The 22,803-nt window shown below is 39.3% G+C and overlaps 1 protein-coding gene across 1 annotated transcript in view; it reads right to left on the minus strand.

Annotated features, from left to right (window-relative positions):
- PHACTR1 (phosphatase and actin regulator 1) overlaps positions 1-22,803 on the minus strand; it is a 294,138-nt gene that overhangs the window by 92,387 nt on the left and 178,948 nt on the right. The window lies entirely within an intron of this gene.

The following is a 22,803-nucleotide window of genomic DNA, read 5'->3' on the forward strand; positions in this document are numbered from 1 at the left end:
CTGTCCTCTTGAATTCACTTTGTCCTTCTATAGATGCATGGCAAAAACTGTCTGCTAAGAGCACGCCTAAAGCAGTCAAGTTTGCTGCTCTCTAAATTTAGCTCCTGTGGAGAATATCATATTCCTATTAGCCTACACCTCTGAGTACTGGGGGCTCAGCTGTGAGAGACACCAACTCAGGATGTGCCTCTGGGGCACAAAGGGATGACCCAGCTGCATGCCCTGATCCAGGCTGGCACTCCTCTGCTGCTGCTGCTTTAATGCCTTTGGCAGCACAGGAATGGTGAGGGTCACAGGCATTTTTGTGGACAAAGGAGGAAAGGGAGGGAGAAACTGCTTGAGGAAGCATGCCTAAATTAAGAGGAGAAAGCAAGAAAGAGCAAGAGCCAAAGGGAAATTTATGGTCCAGTTTGGAATGGTGAGGCAATATGCAGTTAACTTACTTGCCAGCACAAGACCTTGTCCAACACATAATTCTGCTCTAACCTCACACAAAGGTTCAACAAGAAACCTCTAACCTTGCACATACTTTTAATATAATTTTTTTAAGCCAGCTAGGTTTAATATGAAATGAAGGAAAAGCTTTCTCAAGTTAGATTTAGTAACATTAACAGGTCTTTTTGTGTACAAAGTTCTAATCCTAATATGCCTGCATTTTACATTAAGGAAGAGCACACATCACTGCCAAGCTAGTGATTCCCTGAAGAGCTGATGAATAAAGCAATAGAAATTGGTGAGATGCCTACAATAAATAATTTGTGTGCCTTCCTGGTTCTCTAGTCAGGCAGATAAAAAATATGAGCTATTACAGTGGAAGAAGTAAGGCATTTCAAAATATTATTTTTTTTTTACCATGTATTTTTATAAGTAACATCCTTGTAGTGTTCTGTCACAACCAATGCCAATAATGTTAATGTTCTTTTTAGAGAAAGGAAAGCCTCAAGTTATAGTAAACAGAACTTACCTATTTAAGATTAATACTCTAAAAAAAGAGGTTCCAATTAATTTGTCTGCTTTTCATATTTGACCTGGTCATCTTCTTTATAACTATGTCTTGTTGCCAACCTCAGGATGGGGGAAGCAATTGTCTGGCTTGAATTTGAAGTCAAAGTAAAATTGTAGGCTAATTCTTGTCAGATGCTAGACAAGAATTGAGTCTAAAAATCTGAATTTGAAAGTCAAGTCTGTTTTATATGGCAAACATATTGAACAGTGGGCTTTATCCCATTACAGGTTTTAATTTGTGTCACCTTTTGTGACTACCAGTTTATTATACTCTTATGGGAACATAGCAAATAAAAATTATCTCTTTGTAAGACTTAGCAGGCATATGACAAGATAGAGGTGGGTTACAGATAATTGTCTGTCTGCGTTTAATTGCATTACAGCTGCCTTAATGATAGAGAATAGACTCCTAAGACAAATAGCATAACTAGGCTGTTATATGAAATCTGCTTGACCTTTCATATGCCTTACTAATAAAAGTAGGCTGGGGGAAGTTAACCAAGGCTTTTGCTGACAGGGTTCCCAGAAGCTGTGTGCTTCTTTCTCTTTCTGTCTAGGGCTCAAGCACTGAATATCGTCATGTCAAATATTTTAGCCTTAACTCATTTTATACTCATATTTTGACATAAATTTTCAGTTAAAAAAAAATCTCCATTTAAATTAGTTACTAATGGGACCAGGTAGAAATAGCTTTTGATTAAACAAGCATGTTTTTCATATTTCTTATAGCTATATAGACATATAGCTAGTTTCTTTGCCAATAATAATTTCATCACAGAGAAGACCTTGGGCCTTCAAAGACTTTTTCAGTGACTAAGCAAACTTAACCAGCGCTTAACCAGCTTCAACAGGGGCTGACCAGGTTTTGCCTTTTTGACAGAGAAGGTCACATGGCTATTTTCAGTTCTAGGGCATGCTGAAATCACTGGGTGAAGGCTTTAATGTACATTAATGTTCAGGGCAGCAAGGCTGAGAAGCGAGATTTACTGAACAAGTCCTGAAAGGTTGGAAAGGCTAAGGTGAATGCTGGGGTGAAGGTCTTGCTTTGCAGAGAGGCATGCTGATCTCCAAGCACACACAGAACACGTCACTGGCAGCAGCAAGTGAGCTGTCCCAGGATAACATCCCACTGAACACTGGCAAAGCCCCTGCCTGCTTCGGGCAGGCTGCACATGTGGAGATCTGCAGAAATGAAGAGCCACTCTGCCCTGCACAGCAGATTGGCAGCAGAGCTCAGAGCATAATGTGGTTTTCTGATTCCCAGCCCAGCTGCTTAGTCATCACTCTAATTTTAATCAACTTCAAAGTACAATGGTGAACAAAATTCAGAAATAAGTCCCACCCCTTGCTGCAATTTCTGCCAAAAAGGACCTTCTGCTACAAATTTAAGCAGTTGTGTAAGTGTGACAAAAAGCCTTTGGAACAGACAGTGCAAACTCTGCAGAAAGAGGAGGGAATGACTGGTAAAAGAGCCCTCTTATTGATTTGTGTGGGTGTGGGCTGCACCTACTAACCAAAGCCCAGACTGGGAGCAAGCAAATACGCTTTACATCATCACCTTAAACTTATGCATGAGAAAAACTGAGCTCAGCTGAAGAGGAAGGAGATCTCAGACAACACAGGAAGTGTCTTGACTACCCTCCATTTCCCACTAGCAGGGTTCCAACACTAGCTTTGACTGCTCTTCTTGTCTACTGCTCTCCTGGGCTCCTTTTAGAACTAGCAATATTAATGACTAGTGTAGCCATCTGAGGGAGATTTCCTTGCTGAATTTCATCTACGTGAAATTTATCTGGTTAAGATGAATGGTTCCTCAAGAGCTATATTCTGTACTGAGCACTTCTTAAATACAGAAAGCTGTACACTTATCATGCACTGCCTAGCTAAAGCCTGCAAAAGAAAATTAATCTTGAAAATGGAAATAAAAATATCTCCAGTGATTTAGAAAGTCTTGCCTGTCACTGTTATTTCTACGGCTTACATATATTTCCTACATATTCCAACAGAGCAAAGAAAATAAGCACACTGATTTTTTAATACATTTATTGAAGCGATCTAACATCCTTGAACTGGTGTGACTGAAGGTCAACAAATCTTTCCCCTTCCCCCACTGTCTTCATCCTCCACTGAGGTAAATTATGGAGAAGTTCACCCAGAGCAGTGCACATGTGTGTGTTGAAGAGTCTGTGCTGGGTAGTAGTCAGCTGTGATTGATCCCATCACCCAAAACCTGGTGAGTCACACAATCATTGGCAAAGGGGCTGTTACAAAATTGAGGCTGAGATATGAATTAGGTTGGTAACAGTTTAGACTTAATTTTGTTTCAAATGGCCTGCATTATCTGTGAATCAAATCTGTGTGCAATGAGGCTAAGGCCAGTAACAGAATTGGATAAATCCTGTCCATTTATGTTACTTCAAATATCCCTTCTCATATAAAATTATGGACACATTATCCAGCCAGGTAATTGCTTTTATAGAGGTAATCATGTGAGTGAAACTTGACTGTCCAAATATTTATGTAAAGAAAATACCAGTAATCAGAAATGCATGAATGAAATAAAGAGATGTTTTTCCAGACTAATATTTATGAAAGCCAGGTATGCAAAACTTTAATGCTAAAGTAACGTATCTATGCTTCTGCTTTGGGAAAATATGATAGTAGGAAAATATGCTAAAGCATGGGCTCCTTAAATCTATGACATGGGGTGCTCTTAAATTTTCTACTCATTATAACTTAAACATACAGGGGAGTATTGCCATTTGTAACACCAAAACAATGTCAAAGCCTCTTGATAAGTTTGGATCAAAATTTTTTCCCAGTGCAGAAGTGCTTCTCCCCTTTCCCTTCAACTTTGCTCCATTCACGTCTCTGAGATCTCCCAAAAGCTTTGCTCAGAAGTATCCTGTTTGAGAAATGTCTAATACTACACAGTATTAGACTACTTCATACCTTTGGGTATGGGTTAATCTTTTTCATGTAATATTTTCAAAAAGAGCACATTTTAACACACTTCTTTATGGCTTCAGCCATAGCTGCTGTATGCAGGACAGCTGATACAGAACATGGCTTGTCCAAGCTCCCACCAGGAGTCTCTGAAAAAAGTAGTGAGCCAAGCTGTCCATCCCAGACCAACAACTTATACGGAGAAAGGACATCTAAAGCATGAGGCTTCAGTAATGAAAAATCCTTGAAGAGGACTTAGACTTGAAAGTGAAAAGCAAGAGGGAGCAGTGTCCACTGATTGCAACCTTTTATCTCAGTTCATTCTTTGAGAAAGGCAAGTTCTGCAGTGCTGGTTCTCCTAGCTCTGAATTTCATGCAGATTTCTCCACACAAGATTCAGAGAAGTTTCAATATGCAAATGCACATTAGCTTCCAGAAGCTTAGATGAAGATATTACAAAGTCCAATCATGGTATTCCTGCTAGGTTTTCAGTCCCCAGATTATAACACTTTTATCTGAGAATGTGCTTAAATGGATAATGCTCAGTATATGAATTTATGAGTATTTGTTTTTCTGGTCTGTTCAACACCAGTTCTGCACTGTCATGAGTGAAGAGAAGAACAATAGGACTACAGTTTTCTTTGCAGTATCTGCATTATTTTGTCTATACATCAAAAGAAATGAATGATGGGCATAGCTGTAACACAAACATGAGAATTTCCAGTAATATTCATTCAGGTATGAAAATAGTAACTGAATACCCAGCATTTTTGTACTTTCCAGACCTAGTTGAAATGTTGTATGTATTTCACTACTATGGATTTAGATGTGAACTTCATCAGAGTTCAAGGAATATTTGTACCCAAACATGTGATCTAGGCACATTTGTAGCTAACAGCATTATTAAAAATTAATCTTTATAAATACATAATCATATTTCTGTGTCAGGGCAACTTAAGTGGTTTCTGATCTCCTGCTGTTCTTCATAAAATGCTGCAATATGTTTTGTCCTTTTCTCAAAAAAACTTACTGCTGATGCTGTGGGTAACTGTTGACTAGTATTAAAATAATTCAGTTAACAGGCAAGAGTTATGAAGTATGTGTGCACACACAGATGGGCAGAGAGAAAGAGGTGTAGAGAGCCATGTTCTGTAGTTGAGAAGAGTTGCATTTTTTTGCTTTTAAAGAATGGTGGCTTTTGTCTTTCCAGTGCCAGTCTATTTTGTTACTAAGCAGTTATTTGCCTGTCCTGACGCAAGCACTCTATATATCTCCCAAGCTGAAGAAGAAGCACGGATTCTACTGAGTATTTTTCTAATTTAAGTAGAAAATTGCAATTATTTTGCCAAATCCTCTAATTAGCAGCTGGTATTTCAGCCACTGTTGGTCAGATACTGCTCTCAGCACACCAGAGCAATCCCTTTATTCTCAAGCGGGTCATGGAGATGCAATCAATGAGAGTATTTCCTCTTTATTCCTTTAATTAAGTAGAATAGAGTGGAGAAACCACATGACAACTATAAGACCACCGTTAAAATGTCCGAAACTCTGAAACTGTTTTGCTAGAATTGTGATAAAGTCAACTCAGAAAAGTATTATGGATTTTTTGATGGTGCATCCAATTTGCCAATTCTCATCTCACATACAAAGCCTGAGGCTTGGGTACACCTGGAACACGGCTTTGATGAGAACTGTCATACATAAAGCTCTCCAAGAATCTCAAAAGTGCTTCATTAACACCAAAGGGATCTAATTAACTATATTAACTATATCTACACTATATACTGCTAAAAACTGATGTAACAAACCCACACCTATAGGTATATCTTTGAAGACATGCTATTCTCAAACAGGAAGGTAGTCTAAATATTAATGCTGCCAAAGGGTTGTTGGCTCCTTAAATCCAACCACTGTGCTCAGTGAGGCAAAAGCAGACTGTTATTTTATTCCCCCACCTTGGAATCACCAGGAACAGGTCCAGATAGCCACATCTTCACTACAAACAGAATTTCTTCAAACTGGCCTATGCCTGTAAGTAGCACACAGTAGCCAGCAGAAGTAAACACACACACACATCAACAAGACATCTGAGGTGCACGAAAAAAGCTTTATCAGGATTTACATTTCCCAGGAATCCACAATTTAAGAGTTTCTTTACTGTGTCTGTAAAAAAGATTGGTGCCTGACTGGATTTTATATTGACCCTTCTCAAAGGGTTCATTCCATTTCCACCATGCTGCTCCACGTTTTGTAGCCTCCTTGAGCTTAATGCACTGTGTGCAGGTCTGACAAGCTATGCTGTCAGATCCAGTTTGTGCAGTTTCACCCAGAATGTTCTCAGCAAGGTCTGAAGTCATTCACAACCCAATTCATTTGCATTGACACTGGCACTTCACTCAGTAATGCTCAAGAATGACCAAGAGTGTCCTGAGCCCCTCTGAACACTGTGGTGTGAAGCAACATCCAGGCACAAAAAACACTAGGAGCTGGGGTGAAAGTTTTCACTTCTCCTAAGCTTCCTGGCCACTAAGCTTTTCAGTTGTAACTAAATCCAGTAGGAATTGTTCATCTGAAACTCCTGCTGGGCTTTGACAATGCTAGAGAGAAGGAAAGAGCATATGCCTGTGCCATTAATATAGTGCTGAAGGAAACATGGTATCCCTCCTTAAAGTCCCACTGAAATAAGTGGAGATGCAGGAATTAGGCACCTTCTTATACAGTGACAGACACTACACATTCACTCTACATCTAACTGGTATTATCACAACTATATCACTGAGAGCCCTGCAAATCTAGTAAAATATTTTACTTTTAGAGACTTCTTAGTATCTCTATTTTTGGAGAGAATTAATCACATAAGAAAAAGGAGCCTAAATTACTCATGTCTCATTCCAAACCTAGAAGAAGCTGAAAACAGAAAACTACTATTTTTATGTATTCCACTGCTTTTACTTCTGCTCAGGGTCATCCAATCCATAAATTCAATTCAAAAGTAACATAAAATATGCATATGTTTACATAAAGCCTGAAAATGTTCTACAAATGGCAAGAATGGGAACGGCTTTTAAATTATATAGCAAAAGTAACAAATTAAAATAAAACATGAATAGTAAGAACTAGAATATACACCACTTTATGCCTCTCCAACTTATTCCAGCTTACTGAGTTATGCAATGTCTTTTATTTATATATATCTATATCTATTGCCCTTGAATAAGCTGCTCTGGAAGGTTCACTCCCTAAATTGAGTTATAACATGTTTCTTTATACACTTAATCTCACAGAATAGATGCTCACATCAATCCACACCTAGCACATGCTGCAAAAACGCAATTTAAGAGCTATGTCTCTTCAGTATATGGATTTTGACTAGGTTTTTAAAACTAGCAAGAGGAAAGCAAGAATGAATGCATGTGAGCATGTGTAAGTGTGCAATGATCACAGCTGCTCGTGCTTGTTTGTCTTCCTGCCATCTGGATTCAGCCTCTACTTTTTTCCTCAGGTAGCATATTGTCTGCCTCATACTTTTTATCTTCAAGCAATGAGCAGAACTTCACTTCAAATTAGGAATAAGCTTGATAATTAAAAGACCTGTACCTACACAGAATAAAATGAACAACGCACTTGAGGGCAAAATTTATGCTTTTCTTTACAATGTCAGTGCTATCCAATGATGGATTTAATAGCAAATACCTAGACATAACTGCAAGCAAAATTTGACCTGAAATATCTGAAACAGAGGTGTAAAGCAAAGTACAACTTGATCTTATGTAAACAAAAGTCAATTGTATTTGATGCCTTGTGTTATCCAAGTGACATTGGTGCTAACTATTAAAAAATTGGGAAAGATCACAGTCCAAAATAAAATTAAGTGAAATCTTAGCCTAGGAATGATCTGTGGCTAGCATGACTTTAAGGCAATCTGTGCTTTGTTTATCCTCTCCTTGCCTGCCCACTGGGCTGCCGGACAGAAGACAAGCTGAGAAAATACTGTGAGCCAAGGAGCTGGCCTAGATGCCTGCCTGAGATACCTAAAGGCAACAAGCTTAGCTTTGGACGGGGCCCTGCTGTTTGTCTCTCGCAGTTTCTCTGTGGGAGGACTTCCGCAGGCATTTCACCTGATGTAAAAGGGCTGAAACAGGAGTGATGAGCGACACCACGCCTCTTGTGCATGCTCTGTTCCTACCATGGGTATGGTCTTCTGCTGTCAATTCCTGCAGTGAACATGATACTGTCAACAGTATCATGTCTCTTTGGGACACGTCTGGCAGGAACAACTGGAGTCACAATTTACATTGTATTGAGGAAGCAGCCGTCTCACTTCAGGATTCTCCCATGATATGCAGCATGGAAAAATGAAACAAAATTCTCCAGAGGTGCACTCTGAGCAATCTCAAAGCAGACAGTATTAAAAGGATGGAAAACAGCTCAGATTATAATAAAATGCAGTGGCCCACCGGCTGCAGAGAATATCCTGTGGCACAAAAATGATTGCAAGTGCTTGGCAAGAAGAGACGGGTCAGTGTGCTCATGTTAGCTCAGGGCTGATTCCAATTTTTTAAAATCTTATCAATTTCCTAGCGTAATACTGAGTGAAATTTAATTAAAGTGGTGTTTGAATTTAAGTATTTCACCATAATATCAGCTACCCACTCAGTACAACACTGCTCTCATCACAGACATACTGATTGTGGTTTACACAGCACTTGCTGCTTCTCCACAGAGGGCTGATTGGTCCCATGATGATCATGCTCCTCCTGATTTCCAGCTGTTACATTTCATTAAGAGACAGCTAAAACTGCCTCAGTGGTTTCCTCATATTACTTTTCCACATAAGCAGTTGGTTTGACTACCATGGGGATGCCAAGGAGTCAAGAACAGGACGAGAAGGTGGCTTATGAGAGTCTCTTCCTACACAGAGGTAGTCCCACTTCAAAAGGCTTTAGGAAACAGTATCATGAGCAACTGAAAATGCCTAAATATCTCCTGGAGACTAATGGGACCAATGCATTTACATTATTCAAGCAAAATGAAACAGGAAAAATTAAGTAAACAATGAGCCAGAAATCAGCATTTTGTAAACAATCTCTTGTTTGTTATTCATCAACATAATTTTGTTCCACAGTAATCTCCTCTAATAAATGTGTGTGCATTTTTTTGTGCTATTCTTTCCTTGAGAGCATTACTTAAAATAGTTTTCTCACTATTTGGAGTGCCTTAGATACACAGCAGAAAGCCTCCTGCAGAAAGCCATCACTACATTTTTACAGAGGGTCAGGCCTGCTGTCACTGAAGGTGATTGAGATTTTACAACCAAGTTCAACAGACAAAAGGATGCTCTATATCATCTGCTGCAGGCAGGCAATGTAGTGAGCTTGAACATGTGTATAGATTCAAGGGGAAGAAAGTAGGACATAAGCATATATACATAAAGGTTTTACAGAAATAGCAGGTGTTAGATGAATAGGGAGACTCTACCATACTAGCTGCAAACCCACTATAATATGGATCTAGGGCTCCTGAATATTAGCCCTCTTTTTATCCAGCTTCTTTGCAGCACAAGAGGCATCATTAGACCAGCAGCAGAAATACTTTGCTTAGCCCATACCTTGCCCCATATGCTTGAAAAAGCTACTGCTTTGCTCATCTTAACCTACAGGGAGTTTCGGACCAAGGACACACACCAATTTATTCATCATATGCATACTGGTACCATGTTTGCTCTGACACTGGCTAAGAGAGAGCTCTGCTCTTCTGAAGATACTGCTGGGTTTATTAGATAGTGCAATCCTCAAAGCCCCTCTTCTGTTTCTCTCATTTATCTGTGCAGTGAACTATGATTTGGCCTACTTTCAATTAGCACAGAAGGGGAGCGTCTCAGCTCTCTTCCCCTGCGGCTTTTCTATCCTATGTATTTGCAATGTTCTCTTTTACAGCCTTTCCTTCTAGGGATGCAGGAAAGAAAACAGACCAATATAACTCATATTGCAGCATGGTGCAACAAGGTTGCTCCAATATACATGGTATTTCCTGGATGAAAGGATGTTGCCAAGACAACAGATATCACAGGTAAAAAAACCCACTCTTCCTCAGGGCACATAATCCCACAGATAAATTCTGAAGACCCTGGTCAAATACAAGTTCTTTCTCTCAGTGGTAATTTTGCTGATAAGGACACTAGGAGAAAGATGACATGACTATGCTGAAGAGCTCACAGCCAAGCTCAATTCAATAAATGAACCAGTGCCAGAAGACAAATAAACTGTAAAACAGTTATGTCTTCACTGGCAACAGGGGCTCCAGGACTCTGGAGACCAATGTTAGGTGTCAGCACATGAGATTGCCAATGGGATGCTGTTAATGGTTCCTGACTGATGGGAGGCAGTAGCTAGGGGCTGGCTCATGACCTTCTACAAGAGCAGCTCAGGAAACTCCTTCTCAACAGATGAATACCAAAAATAATGCCCTGAGCAAAATGTGAATTAGCATTAATTTTGTTAATTTAGTGGCACCGATTCAAGCCTCAACTCCCTGCATTCAAAGGTGTAACAGTATGAATGACACAGCTGAGGCTTGGCTTGGTCAAAGTGCAGTCACTCAAACGAGGGCAGCTGAGTTAAGCCAGTCTCACAATCCTTGCAGTGAAATCAGAAAATGGAATAATCTGCTAGACTAACAAATGGGGGGATTTTGATTGGTTTTGTCAGCTTCTTGCGGTGCATTTTAGCCTGCAGGAATGTTGTCTGCACATTAATGCCAGAAATACCACAGCGTCACTGGCCTCTCATTTCAGCACAATGCCTTTGCAGATTCAGATGCAAAAAACCAACATCAATATTTAGAGGTAGCCATTCCAAACTGGAAGCTTTCTGGGGCGTAAACATCACATCTAAATAAAAGATAGCGCATGGACTCAGTTACTAGCAGGGACAAGTATGTGTGCCAGAGCTCCTGCATGGCTGCTGCTAGTATGAGAGTTCTGTGTTATGGAGATCAACAATGAATGCCTGACTGACTGTGTGGTCAGTTCAGATCCATCACTAATTAAGAGTAGCTGTCTCTGATTTCATTATTTTAATTTATAAACCAATACACATGGATTTTCTATAATAATCTTCCAACGACAGTTCTGCATTTGCCTGCAGAGAAACCTCCTGATCTCTCTCAGGGGTCTGATCCAAACCCTTCAAATGCCTGCAGAGTGAGCTTCATACCCTGGCTATTTTCAAAGCAAATGGAAGCATGAGGACATGCAAGGATTCTCTGCTGATCATAAGATCCCAAATTATTTCCATAAACAATTACTCAGAAGCTTCTTGTTCTGATGCTTATCTTCCTTACAGAACTATATTTGATGAGAGATGTTGTAGATATTTTGGAGTTAATACTGAGGTTGTAAAAGGGTGCCATATGTGCTGCCACTCTTCTAAACTCAGCCTAAAACAAGAAGAGCCAAAGTATCCTTTTCCATAGCAGCCAGCCAATGTCTTGTTTTCTCCCATCACTTCCTGCACATTTTTAGGAGCACAGTGGCTTTCTTGTCTTTATATGCCTTCATTGGTAATTCCACTACCTCCTTCCAATTTTGGCAAACTTTGGTCAGGACAGAAGATCATAAATTTGTAATGTTTCTAAAGTTCTGGAAGGCTGGTTAGGGAAACTTGATCCAAATTGCCATTCCTAGGCTTGAAATCAGACAGCAAAAAATTCAGGAAGGAGCAACCCATATAAAACTGTGTTTTGAAAGTTCCGTTCCCCATTGAATTATTGAGTTGACTTTTTTCCACAACTATAAACTGGAATCCTTCAGCTTGAGGATCAAGATGATGTACAAGAAGCCACTAGCTGGTGAGAAAAAACAGTACCACTCAGGCATGCAAATTGTAGCCCAAATGTCATCTAATATTTCACTAACAGTCAACTACATCTTTTTTTTAACTGATATTTTATCTACCTGTAGCATATTTCCCAATTATATAGGAAAGTAGGAGGAATGCTACTATGACTGCTTAATACAGACTTGATCCTATGCCCACAAAAACCAGAGAGAACCAAATGATTGTTTTCATGGGGCTTTTGATCAGGTCCATAAAGCACAAAGGCTATTAGATGTACATGTACAGTTTTGAAAATATAAGTGCCAGTACAGAAGTGTAAATGCAGTATTGATTCTTGATAGTGATAGAAATTCACAGGCTTCAAAAGGTCTTGAGGCAGAATTTAACTCTAAAAGGTTGCAAGGATGCTTTCTAAATATATGTGCACACCCTGGAAACATTCTGCCTGCAGATAATGTTTATTACTGCAAAGATCTGAGCACCCACCAAGTCCCACAGTCTTCTTTTGGGAACAGAGCACCACAGAGAGGTGATTGTGCAGCTGGCAGAAGCCTTCCTGGCCAGTCCGCATGAGCAAAGGCTTTTGGTATTCAACAACTGCCTGCCAGGCACCCTGCGGTCAGTGAGGACAGGGACAGAATTCATCAGCTTCAGCAGGAAGAAAATCAAACCCATTGCCAACCATTTTCAGCACAAAATATATGTCACTGCCTTCAGGCAGAAGCATATCCAGGCCTTCTTTGGTCCTTCCTCAGAGTACTGCTTATCTGTGCACATTCAGCTGTCAGCCTCCTGCTAGTTTTAACTAAGGAATTAATGAAGAGCACATGGAGACCAAGAGCTTCCTGCAAAACATAGGGGAGGTGAGCAATTGGTATTTTCAGATTCAAGTGGTAGATAGTGGCAGTCAAATTCCCTATTTTCTTTTAGAATAGGCAAACAATGCTGTTGGTTAAGTTTAAAAAGTATGATTCACCACAGCAAAAGGATGATATTTACAGCCTGTTTTGATAAATAGAATTGTTTGGGATTGCCAGATTAACTTGGAGAGATGCAAATAGAACTCTGAGGATATAAAGGATCAATAGTGTTAATTATCAAATTAAAACATTTTAAAAAGGAACTAAACTCTGTCCTTCAAAAATGAACATACACTCACTCATCTGCAAAATAAGAGACTAAGAAACTCCATTTTTCAACCTAAAAACATATACCTGCTACTCTAGCAGGAACAAAAGGAATAGTGAGTCATGTTCAGCAGCATGGATCTATTCTACCACCACTTTTATCTAAAGTGTGGGATATCCTGTAGTTAATAAGCAATTCAGATACAGTTAAAAACAGATAGCATTATGTCTTCAGCCTACACAAACAAATAGTAATAACCAAAACAAGTCTTATTTTAACTACTTCTTTATACAGATACCATACTGCAGAACTGAAACATTAATCTTAAACTGTATAAATAAAGAAAATTCTTAATATACAGAAAATCTGTATGTTTCTTCAAATAGTGAATTTAACTTCTGAAAGGAATGAGTAGTTCTCCCCTGTGCTTTTGGTTTCCAAGATTTTCTCCTAAACTTTAGAAATCCTTTTTATTATTATAATTCAGAAGTCTTTCTGAATTACTTGACTTTGTGAGCTGCAGATCTGAAGAAACCCCACACATGGACTGCAAAAAAAAAAAAGTAAAGAAAAAAAAGGAAAGGAGGGGAGACCTGGTCAAATTGCAGTTAAATCCTGTAATGCTTAAGAGTCCAATATATATAGGTGTTGTTTGCAACAAGACTGGGATGGGTTAGCAGCAGAATTTGGCAGAGAAGACAACTGCTTTCTCACTTCATTAAATGTTCTTATCACCACCTTGGACTTCCTTTGCCCAGTCCCTCAGGCAGCCCAAGAAGTCAGGTGTAGCTTTCACCAAACAGAGCCTTTAGAACCCATCTCTTGAGACACCTCAGGCAGTCTGATCTACTCTTTCCTACACATTAGCTCCTGTGTTGACTTACATGGGTGCTCAGGAAGAGCAATCTGAATCAGTAATTCAAGGAGGATCACCAATGCCACATTAAACACTTACTTGGACACTTTAATTCAGAACTAAATTTGCCTTAGTGAATTAAAATAAAATGAAAGAGTTTATGAACTGCATAAACATCCACCCAAGGGTTTATGATGCCATAACTAATCAGTTTCATATTTATGGTTTAAATAATTCAAGTTACAATGTATAAACAAGCCCTAGATTAAACAAGACTTAGACCAAGGTTTATACAAGCTGTCTTCATCAAGCTGTCTTTGATTTCCAATTCATAATCTGTGTTTTCCTTTTAAACCTCTGTATATAGGGCAATTCAGTTTCTCTTTCTAGCAACTGTTTATTATTCCTCAACATACTAGCCCCAGCATCCCTGGAAAGAACTGATGAAGTTAATGGTTTTGTCTGGGTGATTGCCATCCATGTTTCAGATCCCCACAGGCCTGGAATTGTCATCTCTGCTGTCAATACCGTATACATCTAACTGTATGTGCCTTTTTAATGCAGCTCATGGACATGGAAATAAAGGGCAACTACCGTGATTAAAAAGTCCCATCAGATTAGACCCACTAGGCTGCATGCTCACATGACCATACCAACCCATTTCCCAATCACAACATGGGTCACATGTCACAGCAGGACTTGCTCGAGGTACTGCCGTGCTGGCCTCGGGGATTCCTGCTTCATTTCCTCCCTGCAGGAAACACTGCACGAGAGCAAAACAGTATTCTAGGAATAAAACTTCCTCAACAGCACTTCTCAGCCAAAGCATCATTGCAAAGACAAATTTCCTCATGGCTTCATGTCACTGTGAAATGTGATTTTCTCCTGTGCCTTTACAAAGGCAGTGGAAACCCAAAGAACAAAAGCCAGCAGTCTGAGAAATATTAATTAATATCCATGCTTCACATGCAATCTAAAAATAAAATGCAGCTTCACAACATTTTGTTGTTAAATGAAATAACCTGTAAGGACAGAGTCTGATGAAGACGCACCATTTATGAGTCATTGTAATAGAAGCTGAGGATATGCAACAACTTTTTACACATAAATGAGCTTATTCCAAACACACATCTCTCCCCACCACCAGATATTCCATTATTTCTGATGTGTTGCTAAAACACTTAAGCTACAAACAGCATTTATTTTCAATCGCCCCAATTTGTACTTTTTCTAATGGATTAATTGTATTATATTATTTTAACATGAATGCACTGTTGTAGAATTATGTTGCAGCATTACAGTTTGGGTGGCCTCATATAATCTTCACACAGCAGCTGGAAATGTAATTAGCATAAAAACCGAACAGCCTCATTAAACATCTCTTTCCTGTAAGAAGGGACACATTTAGAGGCCTCATTTCACACGTTCCATTACAGCTGGCACGGGGCTAGAACAATCCCCAAACGCATTTTTCAGCCCAGCTAAGCAAAGCCCACTTCTTAAACCCTGGAAATGCTCTGCAGCAGATCTCAGGAAGATACATTGATACTGCTCTGTAGTGGAATACACGCTCCCAGGGGAGTGATTGTTTCCTCCATTTTTGAACTAGGAGCTTCCAGTTGGCAATTCAAGCATAAAAATAGACCACTGCTTCCACTACCTTCCTTGTACAAATCAAATCTGCAACTTCTGAATGCATTTTCATTCTTTTAACCTCCTTAAAATGACAAATCTGAAAATGCTGGCAATTTAAAATACCAGCAATAGAGAGGCAAACATCACCCATCACTTTCCCTTGCTATTAAGTTTCTTCTGCCACCCTAAGCTTTGGGCTGTTTATCTAATTGTGATGCTGAAAATGACGACTGGCTTTAAAAATCTCTGTGAATTCTTGGTGCCACAGCAGTAAGCAGATACACAAGATAGATTGCTCCCTCTATGGAACAGCAAAAGATGAAAATTTTTAAAAGTTGTCTACACATTTGTATGAATTCTGGTACATTTTTCTGGCCAGTTTCTCAAAAGACATTACGAAAATGTCAGTGCATACAAAGAGAAGTTATATGCTATCCTAGAATTTTTTTTTTTTCAATTTCAAAATTCAAAATACACCAAGTGTACATTTTTGGATCAATGCAAAAAATAAAACTGCATATGGATTTTAATTTTTATTCAGTCCTTGAACGTAAGCAGTGTAGTACTTCAACAGACCAAAGATTCAAATATTTTCCTGTCTACCAGGCCATTTTATATTTGAAATTCAGGTTTTTAACTATGCTAAATAATATCTAGTTGAAATTTCAAACAGTTTTTGAGTAAATTTTCACAAAAACTCTTCTAAGATTCATCTAGAAAACACTGAAATATAATGATCTTTTTTTTTATTTTTTTAATTATTTTTCTCCATGTATAAATATTTGCTTCATCCAGTGTGCATTCAGGAGCAGCCCAAGCTCCTTCAAAATGCTGCTTTTCTTCAGACAATGACATCTTGTGCTTCTCTCAAAAAATCACAACACAGTGAACATAGCAGCCCTTTCTAACTCTGAAAAGTGGTTGTATCGCTGATTTTTAATAAAACCAGAGCTCTTTTTTAGCAAGTTTGAACTTAGTTTTACAACAGTGCTATTTTTCTCTCTTCTCCCAAAATCCTGGAAATGATCAGTGACTTTTAGCAATGTCTTAATGCTGTATGAGCTGTTCGAGCACCACAAAAATACCTGACTTGGACCAGCATGCAGATCACCTGCTTGCTGTTTCATTTCAAAAGGGCCCCTGGGAGTTTTACACAGAAGGATTCACAGGTTTCATCATGGAGAGGAACAGGAGGGACTCAGGTATTTCAGGCTTCAGGGTGGCTTCAGACCCAGCTACCCTGGGTAGCTACACCCTGCTCTCTCTAAACACTGATTCAGAATTCAAAACTGTATTTCCAAGTCATCAGAATTTGAGTGTCAGGGAAGAAAATACCATAATTACTTCTGTTCTCCATATCTAAACCTAGAGACAGTCTGGCTTGAAAGTATAAGAGGAATTGTAACTGAAATATTAATACCTTTCATATGGAATCACAGCGGATATTAAATAAAACTCAGACGAACAGAATGGAACCATAAAGTGCTTTAAAACAGTTATCCTTGTTAGACAATAATCCACACAAAACCACACTTTTCCATGAAAATAGAACCTCTGCAGATAGATGTCAACAATCTGGCACTTGGGAAAATCACACTGAGTCTCACCCCACAGACCACCTCCCCAGAAGTACAGGCAGGGGTGAGGGCAGGTGTGTGTGTCTGCAGGCTGTGCTTCCTCATTTCCCCAGGCAAAGGTCTCACTGAAATAGCATGACCAGTTTAATACCCTAAGGGTTTTACATGAAAAAAACACAAGAGGCAGTTACTGGCAAAGCAGAAGGTTTAAGAGAAGCACTGGCAACATACAATTGAATTTCTCCCAACTGGAATATTCTGGAAAGAAAGGTTCAAAATATTTACCTGTTGTAGTTAGAAATAATCAGCATTAGGAATCAAATGATCTGGGTATGGTTTATGAATAACAGTTTCTTTAATTGAACAGCTTTACCACATTTTGTTTTCTTCTTATTACTCATCAGAAGCACTGAAAAATCCTTGCCTGTAAGTGTTGCCAATTTAAGCAATCCCCTCTGCTGACTGGGGGACTAAACTTACATAAACACACTGACATATCATTTTTTTTATAGAGTATCTTTTAAAAAAAATTCTGGTTGGAAAAACCAAAGCACCAAGGTTTAACAAGTGGAAAAAAAAATTCTGGCACAAAATTAATATCTGTTTTAAAGCATATTTTGGGAGCCAGGCAGCTAAAGTTTGGATGACTCAACTTTGTCATGGCTCACCTATTATCTTTAAATGGCTTGAGGGAGAGTGAAAGCAAATGGAAGAGCATGTTATGCCCTCCTCAAGAAGTGAACTGAAAAAATCCATATGCTCCCTTTTGTGGCATTGTCTACACTGTCTGGCTTAAATCTTTAGATGCAGAGTGCAGACTTCATCTATTCCTATTTAACAGAGTAATTGCTAGCAAGAGAAGATTGTCATCCTCTGTACAGATAACTATTAAAAGAGTCTTGTGGCCCTTACGCAGAAGACCAATCCACAAACCTGCCCTGAATGTCCTTTTTCCCCAAGCCAACTGATGATGCTTGCCTCACAATGGTTTGCCTTTTGGCTCTTCTGATACTCTGGTCTACTTCATCCCCCATCTTTATCCTTTCCAACTTTCCAGTCCTACACTTTGAGACAGGTTCTTGAATACCAATCTCTACAATTTTACCTAAGCCAATGAAACCTTAAATGAAACAGGAGCAGACCTCTATTCTCAGGAAGGTACCCCAACCATGAGGTTAAAAAGTCACAGTTGTGTCTTCCTGTGGTCACAGAACAGGACGTGGCTCACTAGCTCACCCATGGGTTTTGGGATGGGAACTGTGGCACAGAGGAATGATCACTGCCCTGTGGAGAAGGTTTGTTAGTATTTCTAGGAAGGGAAACTGGGACACAAATAAAAGGAGGTTTCAATGTACCTAGGAGGAAAAGCTGAGTTCAAAAGATTTCCTTTTCTCTGTTTATTGGTTGTCTCAGACAACCATCTACTTGGCAACAGAGCTGCTGAGGAGGTTTCTTCTGACACAGCTCCTTCTCTGCTCATTGTATAGGCTACCAGTGGACCTAACCCAAATACTGCTGAATCCTCTGCCCTTCTACTTACAACTGAGCTTTCTTTACACCCCTTAATTTCTCACCATTTTCTGCTTTTTGCTTGTCATTCCAACTAGTGGAATGTACTTCATGGACAAGTTACATACTTCCTTCTCCCTTTTGCCTGAGCACGGCAATTCAGGAAGCAAGGATGGCAGAAGACAGACGCACCAATTCTTTAAAATGAAGGTCACCAGAAACTGGAAATGACAAAACAAGACATTTTTCTCTACTCAAACTCCTCCAAGCAGCTGAAACATCTCTTTTCTGAAAGGTTGCAAACAGTTGGCTTTTAATGGAAGTAGTGATAAAAAACCTTCAACAATAATTCAAGTAAGCACAGAATCTATTTCCCCTCAAGCTTCTTTATTTCAGAAGCAGTTCCTTCCCCAAAACATCTCCAGGAAATGACATTTCAGCATGTGTACAGCACTGCAATAAAACAGAAACCCACCCAGGAACATTTTTCAAGTTCACAGCAAGGTGAGCAGAAGAAGATCAAGGTATTAAAAAAAAATTACAGAGGTCTAGCAGAGGAGACAGTCAGCTTGCTCTCTTGCTATCTGCTTTGCTGGTTCCCAGAGAGCCCACTGTGGCTTTTAAAACCATGACCAGTCTTCTAGAGCCATCCCAGCTGCACCCAGCCAAGGAAATGTGCTTGGGAAAAGAAAATTCTGTTTCTTCCTGACTTCTTCTGCCATGAAACTGCTCCTTGTCAGCTGTAAAAAAACATCCTCTCAACAGATGGAACTTTGCCATTTAGAAGTCTGCCTGTTCTCCCAGCTTTTATAATACTTCTCATTTTGTTGAGGGGGCCTTGGCCCCTGCATGGAAATAAAGGTTTTCACACTTCATGTAAAAATCTTATCTAAGTTTAAAATACATACAGCATACCTTTGACTGTAGAATGAATAACATTCTGGCAGAGTTTGGTTTCTTTGTCTAACTTCAGTGTCTAAAGGGTTTATGTTGTACTGTGGGATTCTCATCACCCATCAAAGAACTTTCAATAGGATGTCCTGTGATAAAATGATTTGCAAACCTGATACCGAAAACCACTTTGTGCTGGTGGGAACTTCACTTCTGTCCAGGAGGAGAATTACTGTGAGAATTAACTTGTTTCTGTTCCTGCTGTGGTACATTGGTGTCCCTCACAGAGTGTAATCTCCCTGTTTTTCTGACATTATGTCTAGTCAAAGCCCGCCTTTAATTCACAGTGCAATTCTTTACACCACCTTAACACACCACCTTCCAGCAGAAGAGGTTGCTCAGGTCAAACTCAATGGCTCATCTGGTGCTTCCCATCTGCAAATAGATCACCCTAACCATGATCTTCTCTACCTGCTCTGGCTGCTTTATGAAATACCTAATGATGATCTCACAGGCAGACCAGCTGTGAGACAAAGGCATGAACTGTCTGCATCAAACCCCATGACTCTTACCTTTGTTACCAAGTCAGCACCAAGGCCATGTCAGACTTTGGACCCTTCTGCAATGTCACTACAAGGATACCAAAACCAACGTAACCTATAAACATATAAGCACTACAAAAATATGAACATCCTTTTGACCTTCTGCTTGTCAGTGACAACACAGTAACAAATTTGGAGGATGGGGGACTTAATACACTCAAATATCACACTTTGAGTATTGATGTGCTGAGAGGAGTCATATATAATAAGCATAACATTGAGGTCCTCTATCTGTCACATACTGTCTCACCTCACACAATTACCAGGTGTCAGAAAATAACTTTTCCTATTACCTAAAAGTGTTTTTTTTTCTCACTGACTGCTGAACTGTATTTTAAAACATTAATCTCTGAATAAATAAGCAGAGCTTTTAGTCTGATAAGATATGGATATACAATGTTAGCACTTGGAAATACCAAGAAAAAGGCAAACTTTCAACCTTATTTATCAGCCTGACTCTCTCTTTCTTCCTGTCCTCTACCAGAGAAGAATCTCCCATTAATTTCAGAGGAAATTTCATCAGATTAGGCCATGTGTTTTGACCTTTACTACTTTTGACATTAAAAATAATTGAGTCCATTGTTGCAGCAAATAAGGGCCTAATAAAATACTTGTATTAGTATCTATTTTTTTATAATTACTGATGTTCTATGCAGGTGGGAAAGCTTGGGTACATGTCTGCAGGACACTAATGGGAATGTTTTTTTCCCAAGTGTCATATTTATCAGTGCACTAGAAGAAAATAAACCTGTATTATGAAGTTTCATGCTGGCTCTCATTATGCCATCTCAAAAGCTTGTCCTTTGATTTATTGGAAAGATTAAATATATTTTCTCAGTGAGCTCAGAGATACTTGACAAGAGGTCATGGAAATGCTGGCAGAAAAATGCTAGTTTTTCATGTGTCAAATTTTTTGTACTACACATCCAAGGTTCAACCAATGTTTCTTAATTGCTGGGGTCTTGTAGGATGCTGGTGGATTCCTGTTCCTCAGAGCTGGGGATGATGGAAACTGTGAGGTCCCAGCTCTCACACAGTCCACAAGTAAATCTCTATCCCTGCCTTCCACAGGGTGCCCAGCAAATTTGAGATCCTTGTCAATTTTGCTGCAGTTAGTAGCAGGGGAGCTGACAGGAATACCAATTTTGAAGAGCAGCTGCAGGATACTGTTAACTTAGTAGAAATGAAAATTTTTCTAAAAAAAAAGAGAAAGGTTTTGGATTCAACTGAGATCAATCCCAGTACTGTGACTGAGAAATGTTCCTGGAAACCCAGCTTTTAAATTGATTTTTCAGACACTGAACTCACTCTTACTGAGGGAAGAAGATATGCTGGCATGTCTGGTAAAACCTCTTATTCCTCTGAGAAGAGAAAATACATGTTTTCTGCCTGGTTTTGTTTTCCAAATATTTTGGTAATGGGGCAAATCTAAGCAACATATCTTGTAATGCCTAGAGTGGATTATGGAGCCATATTCCGTCCAGCTCCAAACCAGTCAGTCTAACCACAGAAGTATGCAGCTCAGCCTCATCAGCTGGAGCTGCAGGAACCATAAAAATCAACAGTAGGCAAGCTTTGGCAGCCTTCCTGAACAGCCATGGTTATTCTCCTAGTTGTAACCAACCAAGCCAGCATGCTGAAACTAGATTCAAAGTAGTTATCACCACAGTGTCCACATATCCCTAAGAGCTACATAGTTTTCATGGAAATCCTGCTACACTACACTATGATTATGACTGATGCAGAACATGAAAGACAAGTCTTTTGTTTTGCAGAAAGATGTCTTTTTTGTGACAATAGCTTCTCAGCTGTCAAGTCAAAAAATATGGTCATCACTCAGAGCAATATAGCCATCTATTCCAGTTTTTTCCATTAGTTTTTGGCTGACGAATCAGAAAACAGCCTAAACAGCACACAGTAAAGAAATCATTCAGGTACAAACCCTGAAAACACTTATTCTGCATTTAAACTCATTCAAGAATTCACACTTAGTTAAATGAGGTGTCTCACCCCACTGTGGGCCATTTTCAGGAATACAGGATTTGGAGTGCCACAGGTACATCCAAGTAGTGCCTAAAAGCTTCCACTGTGCAATACACAGAGCACAAAAGCAACTGGATTGTAAACTCAAGCCTCTTTTGGCACTTGAAGGAGCAAGATACTCACTGCTTTTTTTCTGGTTCCAGTGAGAACAATAAGAAATCTGGAGAAACTCCATGTTTTCTCACAGATAATCCAGGTTAAAGACTTGCAAAACCAAATGTAGTAATTATTTGCCATCATGAATGAACAAAGAGAAGAAACCTTTTAAACAGATTGCAAAGCTTTCACCACATGCATCAGTGCCTTGATCTGGATTCTTGCTCAGACCAAGTTACATTATAAACACGCATTTTTTCAATTTTCCATATTTTTTTAAAATAAAATGGGTCTTTGACTGGAAGTGTGAGAAAGCAATGACAAAAGGAGGGGTGTGGCAGGAACTGAGATTTGGTTTTCTCAAAAAAACAAGGGAGACATCATTCTTGCCCAATGGAACGAATAATTTCTGGTTATGCAAGTTACTCAACACAATGTCAACTTCCTTATCCTGTATTTTTGTCACTCCTTTATTAGCACTCACAGGAACTTCAGTGTGGCTAAATCGGCCATTAGCATGATCTTTTTATACTGCTTTTTCCTTTATTTGTAATCTGCTGAATCAATATTCAAAGATTTCTTCTGGGCTAGGCTCTAGCTTAGTAGCAGAACCTGAAAACACAGTTTTGGTGAGCTGCTGCTTCAATTGTAATGCTCCCAATGTGTTGCTTTGGGTT

Source organism: Poecile atricapillus, chromosome 2 (genome assembly GCF_030490865.1).
Source record: "Poecile atricapillus isolate bPoeAtr1 chromosome 2, bPoeAtr1.hap1, whole genome shotgun sequence".
Taxonomy (NCBI): Eukaryota; Metazoa; Chordata; class Aves; order Passeriformes; family Paridae; genus Poecile; species Poecile atricapillus.